Below are 26408 nucleotides of genomic sequence, written 5' to 3' on the forward strand. Positions count from 1 at the left end.
TAGTAACATGCTCAGAATAATTTAAACAAGTAAACAGAATATAAATGAAGCATTTTCAAGTTTTCCTTTCTTCACGGGGGGTCTTCAAAGACCAACTGAGATTTGAGCCATTATGATATTGTATAGAATGCTGACAGAATTCAATCCATCCAATGGTCATTATAGCCAGGTTTACCTTGAATTACTTTTACTAAGCACAGATGAACTGTTAGGGATCATAGTGGAAAACAGCACTAAGGTTTAAAATAGTAGAAGGGGAGGGGCAAGATAGAATCATAGGATCATAGAATGGTTACAGCACTGAAGAAGGCCATTCGGCCAGTCAAGTCTGTGCCAGCTCTCTGCAAGAACACTCCCACTAATCCCACTCCCCCGTCCTTTCCCCGTAGCCCTACAATTTGTTTTCCTTCAGGTACTTATCCAGCTCCTTTTTGAAAGCCGTGATTAAGTCTGCCTCCCCCACCCTTCCAGGCAGTGCATTCCAGATCCTAACCACTCGCTGAGTAAAAACATTTTTTCTCATGTCGTCTTTGGTTCTTCGACCAATCACCTTAAATCTGTGTCCTCTGGTTCTTGACCCTTCTGCCAATGGGAACAGTTTTTGTCTATCGACTCTGTCTAGACCCCTCATGATTTTGAACACCTCTATCAAATCTCCTCTCAATCTTCTCTGCTCTAAGGAGAACAACCCCAGCTTCTCCTGTCTATCCATGTATCTGAAGTCCCTCATCCCTGGAATCATTCTTGTAAATCTTTTCTGCACTCTCGCTAAGGCCTTTTCATCCTTCCTAAATTGCAGTGCTCAGAATTGGACACAATACTCCAGTTGAGGCCAAACCAGTGTTTTATACAGGTTCATCATAATTTCCACGCTATTGTGCTCTATACCTCTATTCATGAATCCTGGGATTCCGTAAGCTTTTTTAACTGCTTTCGCAACCTGCCCTGCCACCTTCAAAGGTTTGTGCACATATCCCCAGCTCTCTGTGTTCATGCACCCGCTTTAGGATTGTACCCTTTAGTTTATATTTCCGCTCCTCATTCTTTCTACCAAAATGTATCACTTCGCATTTTTGTGCGTTAAATTTCATTTGCCATGTGTCCGCCCATTCGACCAGCCTGCCTATGTCCTCTTGAAGTCTATCACTATCCTCCTCACTGTTCACTATACTTCCAAGTTTTGTCTCATCTGCAAATGTTGAAATTGTGCCCTGTACACCCACGTCCAAGTCATTAATATCTATCAAGAAAAGCAGTGGTCCTAGAACCGACCCCTAGGGAACACCACTGTACACCTCCCTCCAGTCCAAAAAACAACTGTTCACCACTACTGTCTGTTTCCTGTCACTTAGCCAATTTCATATCCATGCTGCCACTGTCCCTTTTATTCAATGGTATCAACTTTGCTGGCATGCCTATTATGTGGCACTTTGTCGAACGCCTTTTGGAAATCCATGTACACCACGTCAACCACATTGCCCTCATCAACCCTCTCTGTTACCTCATCAAAAAACTCGATCAAGTTGGTTAAACACAATTTGCCTTTAACAAATCCATGCTGGGTTTCCTGCCACCGGAAAAAGACCCGTTTATTCCAACTCTTTGCTTCCTGTCTGCCAACCAGTTCTCTATCCAAGTCAGTACCTTACCCCAATCCCATGTGCTTTAATTTTACACGCTAATCTCTTATGCGGGACCTTATCGAAAGCCTTCTGAAAGTCCTAATACACCACATCCACTGTTTCTCCCTGAACTATTCTACCAGTTACATCCTCAAAAAATTCCAGTAGTTCAGTCAAGCACGATTTACCTTTTGTAAATCCATGTTGACTTTCTCCGATCCTGTCACTGTTCTCCAAGTGCTCTGCTATTGCAGTCGGACATACATCTGAGTGATGTATGTCCGACTGCAATGAGTCACCTGGGGTTGGATCGAATTACATATTAAAGCATTGCATAATTCACCACTCACAGAGAGCTCATTGATTCAGGAGTTAGAGATCCAGCACTATATTTAAAGGGCAGAAAAATTTTGGAAAGAAGTTTGTGCCACTTGTTTCCAATCTGCAGACTGACAATGCAGTGCCAGCAAAACAGTACCCTTAGACTTTCCTTCTGCTGCAATAGAACTGCTGCTGATAGAGGTGAGGGGATGAGGGAGATTGCCTGCTTGGCATTTCAGAGCACCCTCCCTGCAGAAAAGTAATCAACAGTGCCTGGCAATTCTGGCAAACTTCAATTCCGTCTGCTCCCCTAGAGACATCGGCACCAAATTTCAGGCCTAAAGAAAAAAGCCAAGGTAAGATGATCCATCTTATCAAGTAGATGAGAAAAGTATGCATGCCACAAATTATTTCTTCATGCCGTATTACATATTGACTGTTGTTCCATGTGAAGCGCTCAGACAGACTTACAGCCCTTTGAATGTTTACCACGCATGCCCTTAATGCAGCAGGGCACCAATTCCAGGAAGCAGGCGGTGACCTGCATTATCTTGTGTTGCTGGTCACTGACCTCCTCAATATTGATGAAGTTGAAGGGTTTGTGAATACTGTGACAGTACACCTAGTAATCTGAAGCGCCACATAGATACTATGGAATGCTCAGGGCTTTGGGAAATCCTGCCATGTGCTATTGCTTTTTCTTGTGAAAATGAAGAAGGTTTCTGCCCTGGTGAACAAAGCATCAGTGACATTGCAGATGTCCTTTGTACCAACCTGGAAGGACCTGCAGGAATAGAAGTTGAAGGAAGTTCTGACTTTGACTTCCACTGATAATACAGTTACATTGCAGATCCGCACGCCGCACAACTTTGCCACCTCTTCTCTGGTGAAACTTAGCCTATTAGGACAGTTCCATTCTGAAAGTCCCAGAGAGATGTATCTGTGTCTGTAAACACTTATCATGGTGGGTCCAAATGGACCGCTTTTGGTGCAGAAAAACTTCCCTGGCGTCCTTTTGTTCATCCACCTTCAAAAGCCTGAGATGATAGAGGCGCACTGAAAACACTATCCATTTTCCCAATTTTGGTTGCAGCAATCAAAATTCAAACATTTCACCTTCAAGAAATTACTAATGGAAAAAGCAGAAGGCGACTGGTCTTTAATGTTCATATTACTGTCCATGTAGGATAAGAGCACAGTAGGATTCACGGGTTCAAAATTGAGAATTTGCACGAGGGTGCATATATGCCAAATTTCTTATATGCTTATAAAGTGGCATAGTGGTTAGCACTGTTGCCTCACAGCGCCAGGGACCCGGGTTCAAATCTGGCCTCGGGCGACTGTCTGTGTGGAGTTTGCACATTCTCCCTGTGTCTGCGTGGGTTTCCTCCGGGTGCTCCGGTTTCCTCCCACAGTCCAAAGATGTGCAGGTTAGGTTGATTTGGCTATGATAAATTGACCCTTAGTGTTAGGGGATTAAATACGTGGGGTTACGGGGATAGGGTGGGATATGTGTCGGTGCAGGCTTGATGGGCCGAAATGGCCTCTATCTGCACTGTAGATTCTGTGATTCTGTGAAAGCCCTTGCACTTTTGGTGCAAGAGTGGTTTACGCCCCCTCAAGGGCCAGTTGGAAACTTTGCATCCTATGTAAGACCAGCTAGGAGCCAGCCCCCACATGACCCAGTTGCACCACTGGCTACATGATATACCTTGTGGTGAGGTAAATCAAGCTAACTGGATTTTCCAAACATGTAGCTTGTTGCAGGAAGGTAAAGCATTGAGAGGTAAGGGGTTCCACAATTTTGGGGTTCCAGGAAAGAATGTGTCAGAGTAGGAGATGGCACACTGGGGGAGAAATTCGGCATGTTAGCGCCACCCGTTAGCGCCTCCGGGGGGGGTCACTAATGGGTTTGTGGCGGGGTGCGAAGAATCCAACACCACACGCGAAATTCACCCGGGATTTAGTGCTGGCGCTAACCGTTAGCGCCTGGGCCTTTAGCGCCTGGCAGAGCATGACGTCAATGAGTTTGGAACGCCCCGTTAACGGCCCAGATGCAAAATTGACTGTCGTCCACCTGCCTTAGCGCTTGGCCTGAACAACGGCAGGAAGAGGAGGCGTGATGCATTTGATGGCCGCTGTAGGAGCCGTATTTAAAGGGATCAACATCCGCTTTCATTTTAGTGGCCAATCAATGCTGCCTTGTGAGGTTCACATAGCGAAACAGCCATTTTCAGTGAGTTAAACATTTCTTACTTTCAGGAGTGTTCTGCCTGCTAAAAGGTTGTCACTTTCATTCTGCTAAGATTTCAAAGTCCTACACTTGGTTACATACACTTGGCTACATTACTGGGGGCTGTACTGGCATTCGACCTCGCCCTCCAGCATCAACGTCGGAGGCAGCGCAGGCAGAGACAAAGATTGGAAAACGTGGCCAGAGGCAGGAGGGTCAACAGGGCTCTCAAGAGGAGGCCTTACCCTCCCAGAGTGTTCCGGGAGCACTTCTCCCGCATAAATTTAACTGAGGAGCAGTGTCTTAGAAGTCTCCGACTCAGCAAGAAGGCGGTCACAGAGCTCTGCCACTTCCTGCAGCCAGACCTCGACTCTCAGATCAAGATCACCAAGGCTCTCTCAGTGGCAGTCAAGGTCACCATCACCCTCAATTCCTACGCCAGCAGGTCCTTCCAGTCTGCAGTAGGAGACATAGCTAACATCTCGCGGTGGAGAAATTTCTTCACTCAGAGGTTTGTGTATCTTTGGAATTCTCAACTCCAGAGGGCTGTGGATGCTCAGTCGTTGAGTATATTCAAGAATGAGATCGATAGATTTTCAGACACTAAGGGAATCAAGGAATATGGCGATAGAGTGGGAGTATCTTATTGAATGGTGGAGCAGGCTCGAGGGGCTGTACGGCCTACTCCTGCTCCTATTTCTTATGTTCTTATGTTATTTGTTACTGTATAGAATTACTCAAAGTCTATGTAGCACTGTCAAAAAAAAATTTTTAATCACCACGGCCCAAATTTGAAACCGATGCTCTCTTCTTTATATCAGATAGTAATTGGAAAATAAGAGACTTTGGGGGTGAAATTTTCCTCCTTTGCGCCTGCCATTAGCGCCTTCGGGGGCGCAAAGGGGTTATTGCCCGAGGAGGGGCCGCGAAAAAAGCACCTCCCGTTAAATTCGGAGGGGCGTTGCTGAGGTGCTACCCAATAGCGGCCCTGGGCCGCTGCGCCGCCGGCGATGACGTCCTCGCCGTGTGCGGCGACCTCTTAGTGCCCCATGGCAGAAATTCAGCTGCGTCCTGCGAGGCTGCCGCGGGTGGTGTCAGTGCCAGCCTCGTGGGTCGCGAGACAGGCTGACCTCCGCTCGCGGGGCGGTAGTTAAAGGGGAGGTGCGGCTGCGACCCGCACCGCCATTTTCTTTTTTTGCCCGACCTCCAGGTCGGCCCTCCTTGGTGGGTCGTGGCATGGTCCTGGCCGCCATCGCGCAACCAGGCACCACGTCTCGGTGCCGGGCTGCTGCCATGGCACCAGGCCGCCCTGGTGGCCTAGTTGGGGCCACCGACGGCCCTGCAGAGTGCACAGCGGCCCTCCCCTTTAACTGAAGGGGAGGGGCGTTGCAACATGGCAGCACTCCGCGGAGCGCTGCCGATCACACCCCGACATCGCCTCGGTTACCGCCCCACCAGGAAGTGGAGCACCCGACATTGCGCTCCACTTCCTGGGCGGGGCGGTATGGTGAATTTCGCCGGGTGCAGGATGTCCCGCCTCGCTAGCGTTACCGCCCCGAAACTGTGTGCTACCGAATTTCGCGCCGAAATTTACACCAATACTTTGTTTTAGGTAATGAAATTACTACCTCTCCCTAGGAAAATAAATTAGATCTTTCCCATGATTTGTCATTTTTATCAGCTCATTGGACTTTTTTCAGTACTTTATTTGGCAGTAGAATCGTATTTGTAAAATGACAAGTTTACAAACTATTTCTATAAATTTCAGGAACGGAACGTGAACTCTGAAATCTATTTTCCAGTTTTTTTCAGTAGATCTTCTGTATGATTTCCTGAAAAAATAATTATGATTTAAAAGCCCATCTTTGTCAATCTGAACAATACCCTAAACATGCAGGGGGAGAAATCCCCACGAAGGGCCATAAATCCCCACGAAGGGCCATTTGGGGCGCTAAGTCCAAGAGGGAAGTGGAGCGGTAAATCAAGCGCTCCACTTACCTCTTGGGACGCAAGAGGCGGGGAATGTCCCGATCCAGGGCGATGTGCTCAGCAGCGCCACGTGTGGCCAGGCAAGGCGCTGCCGTGTTGCAAGGACTCTTCCTTCAATTAAAGGGAAGGGCTCTTCACTGCGAGCTCTGCACTTTTTCTTGGCATCTGCTGGAGCAGCGGGGTGTGGGAGTGCCACGCGAGCAGCCCTCAACCTGAGTGCTGGGCTGACCGATCGTGGCACTCAGCCCGCATCTGGTGCTCAGAATTTTTTTTTAAACAAAATCGGCGATTTTATTTCATGTTGGTCGGCCACCGCGCCTTTAAATGGCGCCCCGGGAGCGGCCGGACTCACTGTTCGCGACCACTGCAGCAGTCGGTAACATCGCCCGGCGCTGCTGTGGGGCACGAGATGGAACTTTTCTACTGAGGTGCTACCGGGGCGCTGTGCCCGGAGATGATGTCATGATCTCCGAGCGCAGAAGATTGGGCCAATACCTGGTAGCGCCGCTGCTAACCTCCCGCGGAATTTCGTGGGAGACGCGGTTATCGCCTCGCGGGGGGGCGGGTGATGGCAAAAAGTCATTTGCGCCCCGTTAGCACCTCCCAGCGGTGGCGCCAACAAGGGGAGTTTCACCCCCGCTGTCTCTAACTCTCTTTAGACCTTTTACGTGAGTCTCTATTTCTTATTGTTCTAGAATACATAAGATCATGACCTAGAAATTGGGTCATGCCGTGCCCGTTTTTCAGGCGTGAGACAGATGCCTAAGGGTCCAATATGATGGGTGGTCTGCACATGTCCATGCCACAGCAGAAATGCACTGCCCTCCATGTTGGATCACCCACCCCTAGGTATCCAAGGCGCGCACCAAAAGTATTCCAAAATCTTGGTATAATATTAAAATAAGGGCTTAACATTGTGAAATTGGTCTGTCCCAACACCAACACCAAATCCAGAAAAAAAAGCTTACTGCAAGAACTCACTTCATAGTTGGACTAGAGTCAACTTGCAGAATGAAGAATGACCCTTAACACCTGTCATCTGCATTCATTCATCTATCCTACTGCTCCTACAAAGTGTTTCCCCAGTGGCTACATCTTAGGAGATGGAAAGTTTCTGAGCTTTCACTGTCGTTTCAGATGGCCATGATGGACGACTTCGAGCAGTTCTGGGCTTTGCAGAAAGCAGCATCTCAGTGTGGCCTGAGGAAGTCTAGCCCAGTGGGCTGTGTGGGCACTGACAAGGGCACTGGCAGGGTGGGTGGCGGGGGAGCAGGCATACTGTCAGCCTGAGAGAGGATAGCAGGTGGTTCTCTGATGGAGCCAATGTTGCTCTGCTGTGGCAGCGGCGCTTCATTCCTACTGCTCTGCATGAGAACAGTGTGAAAGAGTGATGTGACGCTCTGGAAGCATCTGTTAACACTGGATGCCAGAGGCAAGATGGTAGCCAGTTGCCATGGAAACTGTCAGAGCTGTCACTGGAAGCGTTGTCATGGTAGGCCTCACTGAGAATTGAACTGAAATTTCTAACTGAAAGTCTAGGAGAAGGTTGTGTGTACAGTTGTTCCCCTCTCCCCTTGGAATCAACAGTACAATTTTCTTTTTCTGTTCCTTTCCTGGCTCTAGGATATTAATAGTTCTCGAGCACTTCAGCACACTTGAAGTTAATGCTGCTTATATTGTAATTCTCGAGCTAACAATATGCCAAACTTGAAAAGAGATTTCTGGGTGTTGAGAAACACTCTTTATATCAAATCAGTGCTGACATTTTGAATGTGCAAGGAGTGAAGGAATTGAAGGTACACATTCTCATCCACCTGCAGCCTGACCTAGTTTCCCAGGCAGCGGCTGGTGCAATGACAGTAGTGATAGGCTCATTATCATGTCTGTCATTGCAACTGACCCATAAATCAGGTAGGAAGGGATAAATCCTGCTACATTGAGGTATCTCCACCTTAACCCTTTAAACATAGATGCACAAAATTAAATTTAAATGATTTTATAAAGAGTACCCCATGAGGGATTAGGGTACATTAAAATTTATTGTACAGATCAATAAATAAGGAAGTTCCATTAAAGTCTGAATAATCTGGTGCTGCAAGGTTAAGGTAAGATAATAAGTTATTTTTCTTCTTAAGACAGAAAAACTGCGCTGCTGTCCTCAGCTTGCAGACTCTCACTGTAGTAACTAATGTATTGTACTGAAAGATTAATATGTAGCTAATCATTGTTTCATCCCTGCAATGGCTGAAGTAGGCGTCTATGAGATTCAGTTCTATCGTAAATTTGCCTAAAGGAATGTGGGCTGTACGGAATAGATTATTTTAGTGCTGAGAATGGCAACGTGTTATCTTTTTTGAAAATCCAGTACTTCCTGAGCAGGGTCACGAGGCCATTTTGAAGTAATTTGATTTTTACCTTCAATACCATTCTTCTCTCTTCATAGATTTTGTAGTGATTTTTCTAAAGAGAAACTCACTGTGTTAGAACCTGATAGGACTAGAGGTTCCCACCTGTCATTTTTCAGCTATGAGTAATAAAAGCTCTATCGGCCCTTCAGAGAACATCCTGAGTGGAAGCTGTACATGTATCCACAGGGAGGAAAGCTAATCAGAAGGCAATAACCCTCGCTCCTCATCCACTGTTGTGGGCTTTTCAACAGCTGGATTAAGAAACCCAGGTGAAGGTGAAGGACGTATGAGGAGAGGTTGGGTCGATTAGGCTTATATTCGTTAGAGTTTAGAAGAATGAGAGGGGATCTCATTGAAACTTATAAAATTCTAACAGGACTAGACAGACTAGATGCTGGAAGGATGTTCCCGATTGCGCGGGAGTCCAGAACCAGGGGTCACAGTCTAAGGATAAGGGGTAAGCCATTTAGGACAGAGATGAGGAGGAATTTCTTCACCCAGAGAGTGGTGAACCTATGGAATTCTCTGCCACACAGGGCAGTTGAGGCCAATTCATTAAATATATTCAAGAAGGAGTTGGATATATTTCTTAAGGCTAAAGGGATCAAGGGATATGGGGAGAAAGCAGGGACAGGGTACTGAATTTGGATAACAACAGGGAATGAAATAGATTAAGAGGCTGGGCTGGGAGAGAACAAAAGAGACATTAAGCCCAGCCTCTTAATCTATTTCATTCCCTGTGCCTCTTTAGTCTTGATAAAGGGTTTTGACCCGAAACGTTGACTCTAATTTCTCTCCACGGATGTTGCCTGGCCTGCTGAGTTTTTCCAGCATTTTCTGTTGTTATTTCGGATTTCCAGCATCTGTAGTATTTTGCTATCGTACTGAATTTGGATGATCAGCCATGATCACATTAAATGGCGGAACAGGCTCGAGGGGTCAATGGCCTACTCCTGCTCCTTTCTTCTATGTTTCTATGTCATCTGCCCAACATCTGTGGCATGGTGTCTGATGCCCAAGGTTGGAGGAAAAGGAAAAAGTAAAATACCTTAAAAAACAGGGTGAGTGCAAATGGAAAATTTACTGCACAGTGGCCCAGAAATTCCGTTTGCAGCCCTCCCGTGGGCGGAGGGCTACGATCCTGAAAAATCTGCGCCTGGACCGGAGGGCTCCCGGGAGGCGCAGAATTCCGTTGCTGTGCATTCTCAAACTGCCAGTGTGCAGGGCACACGTATCCCAGGGGCGCAGCTAGTTCGCAGAGTCCCTGGGATCACGTGGGCCATGGGGAGCCAATCAGAGCAGGGAATCTCCATTCATAGATTTGACAGGAAGACCTGTCAAATCTATGAATAGAGATCAGCCCAAAACATAAGTAAAACTTCAAATACATTTTTTAAAAAATCACATTTTTTAAATGACTATATAAATTACATAAATTAACTATTTTAAACAAAAATTTAAATTTTTGAAAAAAATAATTAAAGTTTTTAATGGGGCTAAAAATAAACTTACCTCTCTTTAAAGTATTTTAAAATGATAAATCAGTGGAAAAAATGTTTCTTTTACTTTCTTCACCTCTTACCTTGTTAAAAGCAGGCCTTGTGCCTGCTTTTCCAGGCGCAGCTGTTTCGAGCCATCCTTTTTTCCTTAACCTGTCCCATTACCACCTCCTCTTGCCTTGAATATCTCTTAATGTCTCTCAATGTCTCTTAATCTCTCCTGCTTTCTATCCTATCACTGACCTTCCCTTTTGTTCTTTAATCCCCTCCCCCTTTTCCCAGCCCCTAAACTTGCTTTCCATTTCCTGCTTTTTTCCAGTTCTAACGAAGGGTCATCGACCTAAAACGTTAACTCTGTTTCTCTCGCCACGGATGCTGCCTGGCCTGCTGAGTTTTTCCAGCGTTTTCTGTTGTTATTTCGGATTTCCAGCATCCGCAGTATTTTGCTATCGTATTAGTGTTTCAGACTTACCTAGACTGCAGCATAGTATGAAAAAAACAGAAGTTCCAGACGTACGCGCTGCCTATCCAGCGCAGGCGTTTGTCCTGTGAAGCCCTTTCTTTGAAGAACGGAAGTTCCGGTTTCCAGCACATGCGCAGTGCATGCGTAAAACTGGCACTTCCGTTGGCCCTACAGGTGAGTACACAGCGCGTACACACCCGTAGGGAACGGAATTTATGGACCAGTATGTTGAAGCAGTCAATCTGGGCTACTAGGGGGAAGTGTCTTCAACGTAAAGTACGATACCTCTTCATTGAAAGTAAATTGCTTACACTCAGCAAAAATTATTCTAAAATGGTACTGGTCATTTCTTTGAGTCAGATATGCTTCCCTTATGTAAAGCGTAAGTGTTAGCTGCTGTTGACTGTCATATTATTAGCCTGTTTACACATTGATCAGGAGCTGACTTTAAGCTAGTCTTGCCAAATTTTGCTCTATTCTCAGTTAAAAAGCAAAAAAATTGTGGGGACATTTTTAAAAGAAAATCTCCCGGTCAGCATGCACTCAGCCTTAATATTCAGCATTTGATCGCAACTAGAGGGTGCGCTGTGTAACAATCACCGTGCCTGATATCAGCAGAATACATCCACTTCTCATCTGTCCCAATGTCAGGCAGAATTCTGCAGGGAAGATTTTTAGAAACAGGAATTTCAACACATGGAAAATGGCCACTTGGGTGAGGTACTGGCTGGTGCTGGGGTCTGTGGAACTGTACCTCACCATAAGCCCATGCCCTCAGGAGAGGAGAGAAGAAAATTGGGATTTGCCTTGGTAGGTTGAAGCATTCTTATAAAAACTGCGCTGTCAGGCATTTGCTTCGAAACTTTCATGTAACACTTTTCTGTAACATGTCATACTTCCTGAAACACTTTTCTGTAACTTCCTATTACACGTCGGTAAAATGCATATGGTGATTATAGCGTTATCGCCGAATGGGAGGAGCAAGGATGGGATTGAATCATGCGACACATTCAGCCAATCTCAGGTAAGCAAAATGAATTGAAATTAATAGCCAATGTATGCAAAGTCTTTCGATTCATTCTACGTACCCTGATTGGGTGATTATATCCTGTCTTGTACCTCCCAGTCAGCAATTACAGCATTAAGTTTTGTATGCACTTTAGTAGCAGAGGATTCCCCAACTCTGTGCTGGGAAGCCCTTATCTAACACTACTGGGAGAGAGGGTGAGGGAAATTGATGAAGATTTACAGCTTCCATTCTTCTTCTCTCCTCTCCCTCCAACTCCCACCTCCATTCACCCTAAATGCCTAAGCCAATTCTTCTCCCCCCATCACCACTCCATGGTACCTCCTGATGTTACTGTTCTCTCCTCGAGCACCCAAGGAAACCATTCCCGGCCTGGTGGGGAAACCAAAACAGCTTCCCCATGCAGGCCTCTAGTTAAAATAGCAGGCAAGCCTTGATGATGTAACCGGAGCCCAAACTGCATATTTGAGGATGGACTCAGCCAGTTTTCAGCTGGTGTCCCTCTCAGGTTCTCAGAAGCTGCAGGTTAAAAATGGAACCTGCGGTGGAAGAGTTGGGCCTCAGTCTCAGGGGCGATTTTAACTGCCCACCTGTCCTGTTTCTGGCAGGCGGGCAGAGTTAAAAAGGCCCCTCCAATTTAAATGATTCAATCAGGGGCCTATATGACATGGCTATAACTGTAATAATAATTTAAATGTGTAACTAATCAACAAACACAAATATGATTCATGTGAATCTCGCAAAAAGCTGTTAGTGGAAGTCGTGCCATCTTATTTTTGTGGAAACAACATCATTTCCAATGCATCCTGTTAAAAATATCTCTGTATATAAGATCGCCTCAATTAATTGCACATGTTGCTGGTGACTGCTGCTTCTGTCAGCAGAGAAAGATCTCTAGCCTATAAAGGTGGACCTTGTGCTCATTCACTGTCTAGTTTATACATTGATGAACAGTAAGTTCCCCAGATGCAGATTCATTATTTTCTCAGCGTTCCTATTTCATATGAAGCAAGACCTGTTTCTCTTCCAGTGTAACCTGTGTTCAATTGAAACCCCAAAATAGTACCTTCCATAACCTGATCCTCATTTGCAATATAGTTTAAGATAAAGTGGAATTCTGAAGTAGTTTTGACAATCTGGCGTCTTAGGACACATATGCTCACTCTGCAGAGTAATTGGCTAGGGCCTCTACATTGAATAGACAGCAACTTACAGATATTCACCCCAACTTTCCGACAATGAGAGAAACAAAATCGAACTGGACCAAAGTGTAGGCTCACCTGTGCATCAGCACCGAAGACGGACCTGGCTCATTATCCCTATTGAAATTCTTCCCCCTAATTTCAATGGGTTACAAACACAGCAAAGGTTTGGCCAAAGAACTTGGTGTGTAGCACACTGGGTTGGGAAGCCCAACAACCAGCAGGGCAGCAGTTCCTGAAGGGCTACAGCTGACCATTAAATGAGAAGCTGTGGTGAGGATAAAAGTGTGGAGTAATTGATCACAACGGCACAATACAGGCATGTGGGCAACACTGCTCCCTTTGATGTTGAATAGTTGAAGGTCCTGCTCCAGGAGATCCACCAAAGCAGGAAGAATAAAGGCACTGGTACAAGCTGTGTAGAGGGAGATTGTCCACTAAGTCAAAGCAGTCACTTCATTTGCTGGTATCAGGAGGAAGGCAATGTTAAGTGTATTCATCACATTTGTACACATTTATTATGTGGCTCACCAAGGATGGTAATGAGGTGTGTGTACCTCACTTTTGCACTAAACGATGCCAGTGACAAAATCGAGTCAGGCTACAGACCTAATTTCCTGACCGCATTCACTTCCTGTAAGGCTCCTCACCATTGCAGAGTTGTGGAAAGGTTCCACTGGGATGTAACAGAATATCGCCAGACAGTTGACCCAGTGATGCATTGTCCCATTGACTTGATTAAGCTCTACCACAGTTATACATTTATTTCTGATGATTGAACAGGCATATCATCCCCGCTATGTAACTAAAATCTAAACTGAGAACATTGACCCTGAAAATCCATTGTAAAAATGGCAGAGCTTGACTTTAATGGAAATAAAAATCGGCTGGTATGTAAAATGGGTTGCTGATGTGTTACCGCCCGAATCTAATCCCCATTGTCTAGATTCAGACATCAAGAATGGTCACTGGATGAGGTACCAAAAGGTACCAGTGTCTATGGAAGTGTCGCTGAAGAGTCAAAACTTTCAAGAGAGAAGGAGGTGAGGAAATTAGAAGAAAAAAGAACATACTAAATATGGATAAACACTAAATACTAATAGTTAAGCTGAAATAGTCAGTTACATTTTGCTGAACTTGACCAAGGATTCAATCTTCTTCCTAAACTCAACTATATATATTTTGTTTAGATTCCAGATCATTGAGGCTGGGTAATACTTCTTCTAGGCGGACAAATTGAATTAAAAAAAAGAATAAGGGCTAGATTTTCAGTCGCTTGCGCCAGCAGTTAGCGCCTTAAGAGAAGTGATTTTCGGACGCTATGCGTGTAGCGCCCGGGCGCAGCGCAGTTTGCGCCCTGCCCCAAATTAAGTTGCCCGTTAGCGCCGGCGCAAAGTTTAGCGCCCGCCCGGATGCGCGCGCAGAAAATGACGTCACATCCTCGTGCAACGCCCTTTGTGCGCCCCGATTCCAAACTTCAGTCGGACTGCCCCATTGTGCGGCTGGCGGCCGGAGCGTTTGGAAAAAGGAACGCAACACAACCAGCGCGGGCCCCGGGGGGCGCAAATTAAAGGGGACATACTCTCCAGTATAAAGGCCAGCCTTTTTTCAGAAAACACTCTTGTGCAACGCATTTCTGGAGACACAACAAGGAGGATAGCTAACTGGTTTCAAGCAGCAAGAGCCAGGTATTTTTGGACTCAGGCCAGAGCGCTGCAAGTGGCCTTTTGGAAATTAGAGTGTTTGCCAGGATTTGATGGGGGTTGCATGGGGTGCCAACGCGGAGCTGCAGCTCCATGTCCGTAGGGCTCACAGACGCATTGTGAGAGGGGCAGCCCTGGCTAGAGGCAGAGGGGGCTACAGGCGTCGGCCACGTAGGCCTTACCCAGTCAGGCTATACCGCCAGCAGCGCTCCTACCTAAACATGAGTGCCGCGCGATGTGTTAAAAGGCTCCGATTCCGAAAGGAGGTGATTGCAGAGATCTGCCACCTGCTTCGCCGAGATCTGCGGCCAAAGCTCAGGTGCAGGACGTCTCTGTCGGTGGAAGTGAAGGTGACGGTGGCATTGAACTTCTATGCCACCGGCTCCTTCCAATACGCTGCTGGGGACATAGCAAACATCTCCCAGTACGGCGCGCATCGCTGCATCTGCCAGGTGACCGAAGCACTGTTCAGAAGGAGAAGCCAATTCATCTCCTTCCCCATGGCCCTGGAGAGCCAGCATCAGCGCGCATTGGGATTTTCCAGACTCGGGGAATTCCCCTTGGTGCAGGGCGCCATTGACTGTACGCATGTGGCTTTGCGGGCCCCTCTGGAGCATGGCGAGCAGTATCGCAACAGGAAGGGCTACCATTCTCTGAATGTGCAGCTGGTCTGTGACCACAAGCAGCGCATCATGGCAGTCAATGCCAGCTTCCCAGGCAGCAGCCACGATGCCTTTATCCTGCGGCAGAGTACTGTGCATGACATGTTCCAGGCACAGCCTCCCCCAAGAGGATGGCTACTCGGGGACAAAGGCTATCCTTTGTGCACCTGGCTCATGACCCCGCTCCGCGCGCCCAGGACCGCTGCTGAAGAGGCCTACAACGAGAGCCATCAAACCACCCGCAACATAATCGAGCTAACTATTGGGGTCCTCAAGCAGCGGTTCCGCTGCCTTGATCGCTCCGGAGGAGCTCTCCAGTATTCGCCGGACCGGGTCTCCCAATTTGTGGTGGTTTTCTGCATGCTACACAACCTGGCTATCCGCAGGACTCAGGCACTGCCACCTGACGTTGGACCAGCACCTCAGGAGGAGGAGCATGAGGAGGAGGAGGAGGAGGAGCAGGAGTACGTTCCCAGGAGGGAGCGACCAGGGCCAAGGGCCGCACGACGCCACCTTATTACACGGTACTTCTAAGCCCCCTGTCAGGGAATGGCCAGGGGCCATGAGGGAAGATGAATGCAGCCGCTCCGCAAGCCCTCAGCCGGCGAAGCCAACAAACACTAAGAAGAACAACCATGGAGACTGCATGAATAAAGATAATTTTTTATTACACAAAAATGAAAAGCCCTTCCCACATGAATCCCCAAAAACAATAAACGGGCCCCACAAAAAGCCCAACAAACGACTCACTCCCACAAACTGGGGAGGAGTCACTCCACCTTTCTTCAAACCGGGCCTCAACGTCGGCCTAACGCAAAAAATAAGCCCTCCAACAACACAACCATGGGCAAAATAAAGATGGCCACCGCCATATAAAAGGAAAGCTGCCCACACCCTCTACTGAGTGGCCCGCGAGGGCGAGACCTTGCCCAGCCTTTTGCCTCCCCTGCCTGGCCTGCTGCTCCTTCGCAAGCTCTGCCCAGTGGCTGCTGCAAGGCTGGGGGAAGGCGCCTGAGGCTCAGATGCCCTTCCGCCAGATGCCGCTGGGGGGCGGCCTACACGGTGTTTGGGCCTCGAGGGGCCGTCTGCTGAGTGGTGCACCTGAGCCTGGCCACCATCAGCTGCAGCCGCTTGCCCTTGACGCCCCAGTGGGGGAATGGCGGCGATGGATGGCGCAATGTGGGCCAGCTGGCGTCTGGGATGCGCTGGCTGGTGCTATGGCGCGGTGGCACTCGGCCGGGCCCACACTGCAGGATCCGCAACAATCAGCCGAGGGGCGGCTTGCTGGGATGGTCCAGCGCGGCGGCTGCCCTGGCGATGCCTGCCTGAGACAGCGCGTGTGGCAGCAGTGAGTGCCCCTGTGGTCCTGGTGTGTGCGCGCATCACAGCCGCCAGGGTCTTGACGGCATCAGTCAGCATGCGGCCACTCGCGGCAGTTGCTGCCCCGAACTCGCGCACACTGGTCGCCAGCGACTCGATGGCCTCAGGCATGCGCCCCACCACGCTCATGAGCTCCGTGTGGCGCCGGTCCGAATCCTCGGCCATCTTATCCAGCTTCCGCACCTCCTCTGAGGTGAAGGTGTCCGGACTGGAGTCGCGACTCTCCCGCTGGGGAGGAGGGGGCCGAACTAGGGGACCCTTGCCGCGTTGGTGGCGGCGAGTGTGCCGATCAGCAGCACTCCCCTCTGATCCTTCCCCCCTTTGGGGGGAAGGCCGCGGGCCACGCGCACGGCTCCTGGGTGGCTGGACGCCACTGGTCCCAGAAGCTGCATTGCCCTGCGACAGTTCCTCCAGGCACTCGTCCAGTGAGGAGGTGTCAAGCATTTCCTCCTCTCCTGCGGGACGTGACTGTTCCCCCGAAGGTCCGGCTTGCTCCTCCTCCTCCTCCTGGTCGGAGGTGCTGTCACTGGCAGCTTCAGGGTCCTGGTCGTCACCAGCTGAAAGCAGGAATGCACAAGAGTAGCTTCAGAGTGAGGAGACGGCGTCAGCGAGGGAGTTAGGACTGGTGGCATTCAGCGCATTGGTGGGACAGTGGCAAAGGAGGTAGCTCGGATGGGCCAGTGCGACGCGAGAGGGCCAAAAGGCGAGGTCCTTACCATTGCCAGGCAGTGGAGGGTCGGATACTCCGCACGCTGTGGGGACAATCACACGGGCTCCCATGAGCACACACACGCGCTCCTCCAGCCGAGTGAGCTTCTGCAGCTTGGCGCGGCCACCCCTGGCACGCGCCTGGCGATTAAACGCTACTTTAGCCTGCAAGAGAAAGGACGGGCTGTAAGTGCGCAGTGAAGCCCTGATGTAGTGTGCACTGCCTCCCATGGTGGAATAGCTTGGACAGAGTGAAGCCCTGATGTAGTGTGCACTGCCTCCCATGGTGGAATAGCGTGGACAGAGTGAAGCCCTGATGTAGTGTGCACTGCCTCCCATGGTGGAATAGCGTGGACAGAGTGAAGCCCTGATGTAGTGTGCACTGCCTCCCATGGTGGAATAGCGTGGACAGAGTGAAGCCCTGATGTAGTGTGCACTGCCTCCCATGGTGGAATAGCTTGGACAGAGTGAAGCCCTGATGTAGTGTGCACTGCCTCCCATGGTGGAATAGCGTGGACAGAGTGAAGCCCTGATGTAGTGTGCACTGCCTCCCATGGTGGAATAGCTTGGACAAAGTGTAGAGTGCCGAATGGCCATGTGATGCTCATGACTGTCCCAATGCTGCTGGCTGAGGGCTGGCCAATAGGACTTTCAGCTCCCTTTGCCCATCATGTCAGGTGTACATGCAAGAATGAGGAGGAGACTGGAAAGGCTACTCACCTTCACAATCCTGGTCAGATCGTTGTATTTTTTACGACATTGTTTGTGGGTCCTGGGGGCATCGCCGGTGAACGTCACCCTCTGGGCGATCTGCTTCCAGGCTTTGGTGTAGTCGTGGTGGGTTGGATTCCTCCCACTCTCTGGGAACAAGATCTTGCGCCTCACCTCCAGAGCTGTGACCATTATGTCCAGATCACCCTCTGAGAAGCGCAGGGCACGCTGACGGGCCTTCTCTGGCGTTGCCATGACTCCCTGGGGCTGAGCAGCAGTGTTGAGGCCTCTTTGCAAGGCTGCAGTGTGCAGGGCGTGGCAGCAGACCAATTCGTCCCTTCCCCCTTTAAGAGCTGGTCGGCGCCACGGGGTCTGCTGTCAGTCCAAAAATGACCGCACCCGCGCTGCGCCCCGCCTGGGCGCTATCCCTCTGGACCGCCGGCTTAGCACCTAAAGATAGGAGTGGAACGCCTCTTTTAGCGCTCCACCAATCTCTTAGGGCGAAGCCACTGAATTTCCGGCAACGGGGCGCTACTTTGGGGCGGGCGCTAACTTCAGGCGGGCGCTAAGGTTAGCGCCCCAAAACTGTCTATACTGAAAATCTAGCCCTTTATCTTTAAACATCCAGTCTAATTTCTACTCATTACATAATCTAATTCCCCTTTGAAATTGTAATCCATGTGAAGGAAGCAACTTAATGGTCATATAGTTGGTGGTAGGATTTGAGCTTTGTTGGATATTGATACAAACTTGCATTCTGTACATGGGATTTTCCACCTCACACCCAACTGGCTATAAAAGAAGTATTCTCACAGTGGTGCAGAAATGCTATGAATCAAGAAAATGTCTGTCGCACTACTTGAAGCATGCAGGAATCCTTGTGGAAAGGTATGGGTCAGACTACTGCATCTCAACTGGGTACGGTAGCATAGTGGTTATGTTAATGGATTAATAATCCAGAGCCCTGGACACAGATTTAAGGTGATTGGCAGAAAAATCAAAGGCGACATGAGGGAAAACTTTTTTACGCATCGAGTGGTTAGGATCCGGAATGCACTGCCTGAAAGGGTGGTGGAGGCAGATTCAATTGTGGCTTTCAAAAGGGAATTGGATAAAGTACCTGAAGGAAATTTGTTTTGCAGGGCAATGGGGAAGTGGCGGGGGAGTGGGACGAGCTGAAGTGATCGTGCAGAGAGCCAGCACGGGCTCGACGGGCCGCATGGCCTCCTTCGGTGCTGTAACCATTCTATGATTCTATGATTCTATGATTAAAGTTCCGGAGACATGAGTTCAAATCACACTACGGCAGTTGGGGAATTTAAATTCAGTTAATTAAATAAATCTGGAATATAAAAGCTAGCATCAGTAATGGTGACCATGAAATGACAGGATTGTCGTAAAAACCCATCTGGTTCACTAATGTCCTTTAGGGAAGGAAATCTCCCATCCTTACCCAGTCTGGCCTACATGTGACACCAGACCCACAGCAATCATTTGTGCATCCCCTTCAGGATTGTACCATTTAGTTTATATGTCCTCTCCTCATTCTTTCCACCAAAATGTATCACTTCACACTTTTCTGGGTTAAATTTCATCTGCCACATTCACCACTACTCTCTGTTTCCTATCACTTAGCCAATTCTGTATCCATGCTGCCACTGTCCACTTTATTCCATGGGCTTCAACTTTGCTGGCAAGCCTATTATTTGGCACTTTGTTGAACACCTTTTGGAAATTTATGAACACTACGTCAACTGCATTACCTTTAATCAAGTTAGTTAAACACGATTTGCCTTTAACAAATCCAAGCTGGCTTTCCTTAATTAATCCACACTTGTCCAAGTGACTGTTAATTTTGTCCCTGATTACTGGTTCTAAAAGCTTCCTGATGCGCCATCAATTACTCAAAAGACTGAGGTTGAGCGAGTAACAATCAGGCTTTTATTAACTGAAGAATGAAGGTCTTGTCTCGAGTGGTCGACCCGTCCAGAATACTAAGGGACTGGGAGGTAGTCACTTATATACCTGGAATAGTGGGAGGAGTCAGCCGAGGCATGTCCAGACCTGTACCTAGTGGAATACACATACAGACACAGACAGGTTATAACAGTGGTTTACCACACTTCCCCACTACCGAGGTCAAACTGACTGGCCTGTAGTTGCTGGGTTTATCTTTACACCCTTTTTTAAACAATGGTGTAACATTTGCAATTCTCCAGTCCTCTAGCACCATCCCTGTATCTATGGAGGATTGGAATATTATGGCCAGTACCTCCACGATTTCCTCCCTCAATTCCCTCCGCGTCTGGTGATCTATCTACTTACAGCCAGCCTTTCTAATACCTCCTCCTGATCAATTTTTATCCTATCAAGCATCTCCACTACCTCCTCCTTTACTATGTCTATGGCAGCATCCTCTTCCTTGGTAAAGACAGGTGCAAAGTACTCATTTAGTACCTCAGCCATACCCTCTGCCTCCATGCATAGGTCTCCTTTTTGGTCCCTAATTGGCCCCACCCCTCCTCTTACTACACTTTTACTATTTATATGACTTTAGAAGACTTTTGGATTGCCTTTTATGTTGGCTGCCATTCTATTCTCATACCCTCTCTTTGCCCCTCTTATTTTCTTTTTCACTTCTCCTCTGGCCTTTCTATATATAGCCTGATTCTCCGATGTATTTGCAACCTGACATCTGTCCTACGCGCTCTTTTTCTGCTTCATCGTATTCTCTGGGCTCGATTTTACCAGGCCCGAGGAGGCGGGATTGGAGGCGTGTGAGGTGTTAAAATCGCAAAAACTGGCGGGCGGGCCCGATCCTGCCTCCGTCCCATCTCCGAGCAATTTTCCCTCATGCGAGTTTTCTAACCCCGTCTCCATCCCCCCTCCAAGAGGTGGGATAGTCCCTTAAGGCCCTTAACAACCAGTTAAGTGCCTCTATAATCCCATTTTGAGAGGCCTTTCTGATTTTAACACTTTTCCCACGCACTTCACGCCTCCTCTGAAACATGCCAGTGAAACCTGGCGGCAGCACAAGTGGCTTGCTTACTAACAGCTGCAGCTCCAACATTAAAAAGGAGTTTTCAGCAATCTTCATTTGCAGGTGGCAGAATTTGTTGTCTCAGGTCTGGGGGAACTTTTAACAGGCCTACTCATTGTTCTGGAAGTTTGGAGTCTGATACCTGTTATGTTCATTAATAACTAGACATTCTTATTATGAACACAGCTAGCTTCTAGCTAGTCATTTATTCAGTACACGTTCTCTAGGTACAGTACCTGTAGAGATGCAGCATGTGTGCTCCTGTGTGCAGGCTGCCATCTTGACTGTTGCCTTGTGGGTAGCCTAGCCTCATGGGTAATGTAGTCTTAATATATATACAGCTGGGTAGTGTAGTCTTATACATACAGCTATATACAACTCTACACAGCTCTACGGCTCCACCTAGTGTCCACTATAGAATGACATGTTATTGATCATTACATCCCCCTTTCTTTGAGGTTTAACAAAATCAATATCAATCAACTTTCAAGAAAACAATAAAGATAATATCAGTAACACTTTCGTTAGTGCTCTATATACATAAACATTTTCAAAACAGTCAACACATTTTCAAAGCTTTACATTGTACTCAAAGATTAAGTCTATCAGGCTCTTTTACTTCACGTGTGGATCTTCTCAACACGGGTAAGTCTGATGTGTCTTCATGAGATTGTTCTGGTGGTGAATGACAAGATGCAGTTGCGGCATTGTCATCAATCTGCTCTTGTATAGATCGAGGTCTCCTTGCGATCTTTGCTTGGAGAGGGTTTCAGTGTTTCCTTCACTCTTCATGCCACAACTCTCAATGTAGTCAATGCACTCTCGAAAAACTGCTGGCAGCTGGATCCCATCATACAGCATAGTCCTCTCAGCAGCCTCGGCTAATGGAACACCAAAGATTGGCCTGAGGGAAGAAGGAGTATCCACCGGAACTGCTTCCTGCTCTGGTGCAGGCTTCTTCTTTTTCTTTTTCTCTTTCCACTGCTTAACAACATCTGCTGCGGTTATATCTTTGGACTTTTTCTCCTTGTGTTTTTCCTCTTTGTGCTTTTCTTTGACCTTAAAGTCTTTTTCTTTCTTCTTGGAGAAACTAGGCTTTTTGAAGACATGGATACCCTTTGGCCTTTTCATCCTTGATGGGCTCTCTGCTTCATCACCTGAGTCATCTGGTCTGCTTATGGCACAGTTTATACGGTAGACTCTCTTGACCAGTTCTAAGTCTACACAAGCTTTGTCACCTAGTATCGAATCAAGTCTTTCAGCCACAACAGAAAACATGAGATGATGCACTTTGTCTTTGACTGTCACTTTGAGTCTGCATATACCTAAGCTATCTATTTTCTGTCCATTATAGTCCTTCAGTAGTACTGACTTTTTCTGTATTTTAGGCTTTTCTTTCATATTGTTAATGTCACTCATACTGATTAAGTTTGCTTTTGCCCCAGTGTCCAGTTTCAATGTAACTAATGCTCCATTTATCTGCAGTGGGATCATCCATTTGTCCACTTTTACTGCATTGACTTTATGTTCAGCATTGTCCATTTCTGAGGGCTGCACATTTTCTGTATCTTTTTTGATATCGTCACAGGACACCATTCCTACAAAAAATGTCTCACTTAAATCAGTGTCCTCAATCACATTAACTTGTTGCCCTTTCGTTGTTTTTACTTTTGAAAAGCATTGTTTGGCAAAGTGATTCTTTCCATTACACTTTGTGCACATTTTTCCAAATGCTGGGCATTGTCTTAACTGGTGTTTGTAACCATAGCGTTTACAATTAAAAATGTCATCCTCCGATTGCTTTTCATTTCTGTTCTGCCCACTTTTCTTCCCCTTGTAGGACACAGCACCGACAACAGCATTATCACTCATTACAATTGCATCATTATCGATTTCACTGAAAGACTTCGCGTGCTTTCGAGCTAGCTCGCTGGCTTGGCATATTTTCACCGCATTTTCCAAATTTAGTTCGGTTTCTCTCAACAGACGTTCCCTGACTTTTTTATCATGAATACCAAACACAATCTGGTCACGAATCATGAATGATTTCAGCTCAGAGAAATTACATGTCTGTGCTTTCAGTTTCAGATCAGTTATAAAGCTATCAAAAGTCTCATTTTGTTGCTGTGTCCGAGAACGGAAGATGTATCTTTCATACGTCTCATTCTTTTTGGGAGAGCAATGTGCATCAATTTTTTTTAGCACATCTTCTAATTTTTTTCTCTTCTCCTCTGGATTAAATACAAATGTATTAAATACCTCTATCGCCTGTGGGCCTGCAACCGTAAGCAGCAACGCTATCTTCCTTGCGTCTGGCTTCATACCAAATCCGATGGCTGCAATGTAGAGTTCGAATTGCTGTTTAAAAGTCTGCCAGTTGTAGTTGATTTTTTCTGTGAGATTCAAACGCTCTGGTGGCTTCAAATTCTCCATGTTGCTTTTCACAATTTTCAGCAGATCTTCACCATCCTGGTACCATGTTATGTTCATTAATAACTAGACATTCTTATTATGAACACAGCTAGCTTCTAGCTAGTCATTTATTCAGTACACGTTCTCTAGGTACAGTATCTGTAGAGATGCAGCATGTGTGCTCCTGTGTGCAGGCTGCCATCCTGACTGTTGCCTTGTGGGTAGCCTAGCCTCATGGGTAATGTAGTCTTAATATATATACAGCTGGGTAGTGTAGTCTTATACATACAGCTATATACAGCTCTACACAGCTCTATGGCTCCACCTAGTGTCCACTATAGAATGACATGTTATTGATCATTACAATACCCATCTCCAGTGTGACCTCCTGGGTAACCCCTCTCCCCACCTTGACTGAGCGCTTCCTCAACTGAGGCATATACCAGAAGCATGGGAACCATTTATTTCCTTTCCTCCTGGACATCAGATTCAGACGAAGACTAGCCGTGGCAGCAGCAGAACCCTGAACAACAGCACCACCAACAGCAGCAGCATCAACAGGAGTGCCAAGCTGCTGCTCACCCACCTGAAGCTGCACAGGCCAGAAGGCGCAAGCGTGCGACCACATTGCTGCCCGGGATGCAAGTGAGGCACTTGGCCAGATTTGCTTAGCCTGCACAATCAAACACTTTTGCCTCGCAGCTTCTTATCAGACCATCGACAATGTCCAAGAGCCTGTGGATTCCTATCACTCTGACCACCATACTGACAATTGCAAGTCACCCTAAGCCCTCAATGTGGAAGTCCCATTTGCAAAATGACAGACGCCACAACTGCAAGTTTCCCATCAGTATTTCTTATGACAATATGCAACTGATGGCATGTTAAAAATAAACACAAAATTACACCCAAGTGACCAATTGTGCATTATCTTTCTTTTACGCGTGCTCCTACATGGTGCTTCCCCTGTGGCTTCAGAAGATGTGGAGGCCCCTTGCTCACTTTGTTGCTGCTCCTGCCTCGACACCTTTGGCGGGCGTCCTCTGGGGTTGCGAGCCTGTGAGGGCTCGTCAACAGTCTGCTGCTCCTGCGGCTGTGCAGGGGTTGAGACGCCGATCTCAGTTGGGTGGGGACTCTGGTGGAGCTCTGACCGAGGGCTCTGCAGTGGCATGGAAGTGTGAGCGCTTGGAGAGAAGCCCCCACTTCCTTGATGTCTGCCAGCAACTTCCCTCTCATGGGTCAGGTCCCCCTCAGCGCTTGCAAGTGGCTTGAGAACACCTTGCTGCACTTCAGGGGGGCCATGGGGACCCGTATCTGCACTGGCAGTCCTACTCAGAAGGACTTCCATGAAGCTCTGGTTTCTCTGTTCAATAGCTGACTATCGCTCCTCCAGAGATGTCAGTCTATTCTGAACACACACCATGGTTTCCTCACTCCGGCGACTTACTGCCTCCATGGCCATAGCCAGCCTTTCCACGGAGGTTGCCATCCTTTCCATGGTACTGCCTTCATGCGCCAATGCCTCCACAAAGGCTCTGCTCATGTTAGCGATGGACTCCTCCATTCGCTCCACACTCGCAGCGACCCTGGAGACAAAACCTGCCAGAGACTCCTGCACCTCTTCCTGGAGTTCCAGCACTGCTGTTCTTCTGGATGGACCCGGAGGCACAGGGTCGATATGCAGCTGAGCCGAGCTGGCAGAGTCCTGCGCCCTCTGACTAGGACTCTCCACTGCTGTCCCTGTCTCCACCATCTGCTGATGCTCACTTGTGAGCTGTGATACACCAGGTGACAACACTGCACTATCTCGCGAAGGTACCACCGAGGTGTGAGTGTCTGCGCTGGTGCTGGGTGCGCTGAATTCTGCTGATGCTGCGCCCTCAGAGGTTGCAGCTTCCTCTGAGGAGTCTGGAGGCTCAGGCTGTTCCTCCTGGAGAGTGGGGACGGGGATTTCGATGGTCCTGTGGTGGAGTAAAGAAAAGAGTCAGAGATGTGAGGCCAAGGTTACATGCACATTGAATATTGCAGATGATCAAAAGTAAATCTGTTAGAGCATCAGAATCAGTGACTCATGCAATGTCAATGAGAGAGATGAAAAACTATTCTGTCACCAGCTTGCTCTGATGCACCCGTCTGTCCGTCTGCCACTTGCGCATCGTCCTCCACTCCCATGATCTCCAGCGCCACCTCCTCCCAGGGGGTGAGCTGGGCTACTGAGGGTGGCCCTCCTCCTGTCCTCGCTCTTTCCCTCTTATTGTGAGCTCTCTTTTCCTGCAATGAGGGAGACAAGTGGAGTTTGAGTGAGAATGAAGGAGTGAGTGTAGAGAATCCATATCATTGATGGTTAGAAGGAGACAAAAATGGAGTGAGGTGGCAAGACCAAGGGCCCTCCCTGTGTGTTGTAAGTTGTTTTCATAGCATCACAGCGATAGGGAGTGTGAGGGCTGCATAGTCGAATGGTTAGGTGAATGTGACCATAAAGAGAGAGGGAATGGGTAAGGGTGCAGGGATGTCAGTGTCAAGTGGGATGTGGAGGAAGAGTTTGTCAAAGCTGAGTGCTGGTGAGGAGAGGAGATGGGGATCAGATTGAGGGTGATGGGAAAGTCATACTCACTTTTCCAGTGCGCAGAAGGTCATGAAACCTCTTCCTGCACTGCAGCCAGGTTCTGCGGCACATAGACATTGAATTGACCTCCTGGGCCACTTGTATCCACACAGCTTTAGTCTGCTGAGGAGGCTTTTTCCTCCCCGAGGAAGGGAAGAGCACCTCCTTCTTGGATCTGGCTCCCTCCACCAGAGTTCACAAGGTGGCTTCATCAAAGCGTGGAGCAGACTTTGGCCTGCTGCTGGACATCGTGGCTGAAATAAGGGCTTACAGCAATGGCCATAAAGTTTGCAGTCTCCAGAAGAAGCAAGGCTGCTTGCAGGCCTTAAATCCAGCAGCATTGATGATGTCATCGGAGGCGACTTTCAGGATGGAAAGACTAATTGGGCCAGGGCTTCCCACACGCTGGGAATTAATTGGCCA

General features: G+C 47.9%; 1 protein-coding gene across 3 annotated transcripts in view; it reads left to right on the forward strand.

Moving 5' to 3' along the window:
* Positions 1–26408, forward strand: part of LOC147105266 (synaptotagmin-B) — a 1410822-nt gene that overhangs the window by 518982 nt on the left and 865432 nt on the right. The window lies entirely within an intron of this gene.

Source organism: Somniosus microcephalus, chromosome 18 (genome assembly GCF_052327205.1).
Source record: "Somniosus microcephalus isolate GS21.2 chromosome 18, FLI_Smic_1.0, whole genome shotgun sequence".
NCBI lineage: Eukaryota > Metazoa > Chordata > Chondrichthyes > Squaliformes > Somniosidae > Somniosus > Somniosus microcephalus.